Here is a 3,484-nt window from a genome sequence, read left to right on the forward strand (position 1 = left end):
GTTTCTTTTGTAACAAGTCTGGACACGTAAAGAAAGATTGTACCAAATATCATGCTTGGAGTGTTAAGAAAGATATAATTCTTAATTTGGTCTGTTTTGAGATTAATTTAGCTTCAATACCTAGAAACACTTGGTGGATGGATTCTGGTGCTACTACTCACATAAGTGTTTCTATGCAGGGTTGCCTGAGTTACCAAAAGCCAAATGATGGTGACAGACACATCTTTGTGGGTGATGGAAAATCGATACAAATGTAAGTGATTGGGCATTTTAGGTTGTTATTAGGAACTGGTTTTTATTTGGATTTGAAAGACACTTTTATTGTACCATCATTTAGACGGAATTTAGTTTATGTTTGTTCGTTGGACAAATTTGGATATTATTGTTCATTCTAAAACAATCAATTTAATTTGTCTTTAAATTCAAATGTTATTGGAACTGGTTATTTAAATACTTATGAAAACCATTATTTGCTAGAAACAATTGCATCCTATAATGAAACCTTTCATGTAGAATCACGTCATATTAAACACAAATTAAATTAGAAAAATTCAGCATCATTATGGCATAAGCGCTTAGGTCATATCTCAAAAGTTAGAGTTGAACGCCTTGTGTCTGACAGTATTTTAAAGTCCCTTTAGAGTTGAACGTGTTGTGTCTGACAGTATTTTAGAGTCTCTTGACTTCACAGACTTTGATGTCCATGTCGGTTGCATTAAAGGAAAATAGAACAAAACCAAGAGATTGGGTGCCAACAGTTCTTCAAACGCCTTAGAATTAATTCATACAGATATTTGTGGGTCATTCCCTACGGAAACCTGGAATGGTCAACAATATTTCATAACATTCATAGACAATTACTCATGTTATGGGTACCTATATCTCATTCATGAGAAATCTCAGTCTTTGGACATGTTCAAAGCTTATAAAGCTGAAGTTGAGAATCAACTCAACAAAAGGATTAAAAACATCAGATCTGATCATGGTGGTGAGTACTATGGTAGATATGATGGTTCAGGTGAACAATGTCCAGGACCATTTGCGAAATTCCTAGAGGAATGCGGTATTGCCCCACAGTACACCATGCCAGTATCACTTAATATGAATGGTGTAGTTGAAAGACAAAATAGAACTCTTAAGGATATGGTAAGGAGCATGATTGTTCATTCTACCTTACTTGAGTCCCTTTAGGGAGAAGCATTAAAGATAGCAGCTTACATTTTGAATAGAGTACCCAATAAAGTAGTTGCAAAAACACCTTATGAGCTTTGTACAAGTTAAAAGCCTAGTCTAAAGAACTTTCACATTTGGGGATGTCCAGCTGAGGCAAGGCCTTATAGGCCACATGAAAAGAAATTAGACTCCAAAACAATAAACAGCTACTTTATTGGCTATTCTGAGTGATCTAGGGGCTATAAATTTTATGATCCCATAATAAGGAATATTTTTGAGACAGAAACTGCAATTTTTTTTGAGGATGTTGAGTTTGGGGAGAGAAATAAGGTTAGAGACATTGTTTTTTAGGAGGAATTGGATTCTAACTCAGTTCTTACTATCACTTTTGATGATATTCAGGTTCTTATATCTATCATTGATCAAGAAGTGAATCCAGAACCTCTACAAGACAATGTTGAACAACTCCCCATTCAAAATGAGGTAATTGTTCCAAAAGAACAAACTCAAAAACCTCAAAAACAAGTGCCATTAAGGAGGTCCACAAGAGAAAGGAGAAATGCTATTTCAGATGATTATATTATATTATATTTCTCCAAGAACATGAGAATGATAATGGAATGATGGAAGATGATCCAATCAACTTTCATCAAGCCATAAAAGTTCTAATTCTCAAAAGTGGATTGATAACATGAAAGATGAGTATAAATCTATACAAGACAATAAGGTTTGGGAAATTGTCCCATTACCGAAAGGTGAAAACTAGTTGGTTGTAAATGGATATTTAAAACCAAGAGGGATGCAAATGGTAATATGGAGAGATAAAGGCGTGTAGCTAAAGGATATACTCAGACAGAAGGTATTGATTTTATAGAGACTTTCTCTCTAGTTTCATCGAAAGACTCCTTCAAGATAATCATGGCGCTTGTTGCTCATTTTGATCTTGAGTTACATCAGATGGATGTTAAGATTGTGTTTCTTAATAGCGACATTGAAGAAACAGTTTATATGGCGCAACCAGAAAATTTTGAGTCGGAAGATTTAAAGAATTTGGTTTGCATATTGACAAAATCCATCTATGGACTCAAACAAGCTTCTCGTCAATGGTACCACAAGTTTCATCAAATAATTATTTCATTCAGTTTTCAGATGAATAATGTTGATGATTGTGTGTATCACAAATTCAATGGGAGTAAGTACATATTTCTGATTTTATATGTTGATAACATTTTGCTTGCCGCTAATGATATAAGTTTATTGCACAAAATCAAGAGGTTTTTATCTAAGCATTTTGAGATGAAAGATCTTGGAGACACCTCTTTTGTTTTAGGAATTCAGATACATCGAGATCAATCTCAAGGTATTCTTAGATTATCATAAAAGAGCTATATCGATAAAGTACTCAAAATGTTTGGCATGTAGAGTTGTAGACCAAGTGACACCCCTGTCACTAAAGGAGACAAATTTAGTCTTATTCAATGCCCTAAAAATAACCTTGAAATTCAGGAAATGAAAAATATTCCCTATGCATCAGCTGTTGGGAGTTTAATGTATACTCAAGTATGTACGTGTCCGGACATTGCGTACATTGTTGGGATGTTAGGCAGATATGTAAGCAACCCTAGTATAGACCATTGGATAGCAGCCAAAAGGGTTATGATATATCTTTAGAGAACAAAAGATTACATGCTTACTTATAAGAGATCAGATCTTTTAGAGGTTGTATGGTATTCTGATTTCGCTGGATGCCAAGATAGTAGGAAATCTATATTAGGCTATATTTACCTAATAGCTGGAGGAGCTATATATTGGAAAAGTGTCTAACATAAACTTGTAGCTTCGTCTACTATGGCAGCAGATTTTGTAGCATGCTATGAGGTATCAAACCATGGAATATGGTTGCGGACCTTTGTCACAAGGCTGTGCATTTTGGAGAATGTAGAAAGACCACTCAAATTATTTTGTGACAATAAATCAGCAGTGTTGTGTTCTAATAAAAACAAGAGTTCATCTAAGTCAAAGCATATTGACATAAAGATCCTAGTTGTAAAAGAAAGAGTGAAAAATAGCTAAATATCTATAGAGCACATTGGGACAAACTCCATGATAGTGGATCCTGTAACACCCCTTACCCGTACCCGAGACCGAGACAAGGTATGAGGTATTACAAAACATAAATAGGGTATTTCTGGAAAATATGGGTCATAAAATTTCATTTCAAAATAAAATCGACCAAAAAAAATCATTTTGTCCTTATCATGGACCTACGAGGTCCAAAACATACATTAGAAGTAATTCGGGACTAAACCGA

This window comes from Gossypium arboreum, chromosome 3 (genome assembly GCF_025698485.1).
Source record: "Gossypium arboreum isolate Shixiya-1 chromosome 3, ASM2569848v2, whole genome shotgun sequence".
Taxonomy (NCBI): Eukaryota; Viridiplantae; Streptophyta; class Magnoliopsida; order Malvales; family Malvaceae; genus Gossypium; species Gossypium arboreum.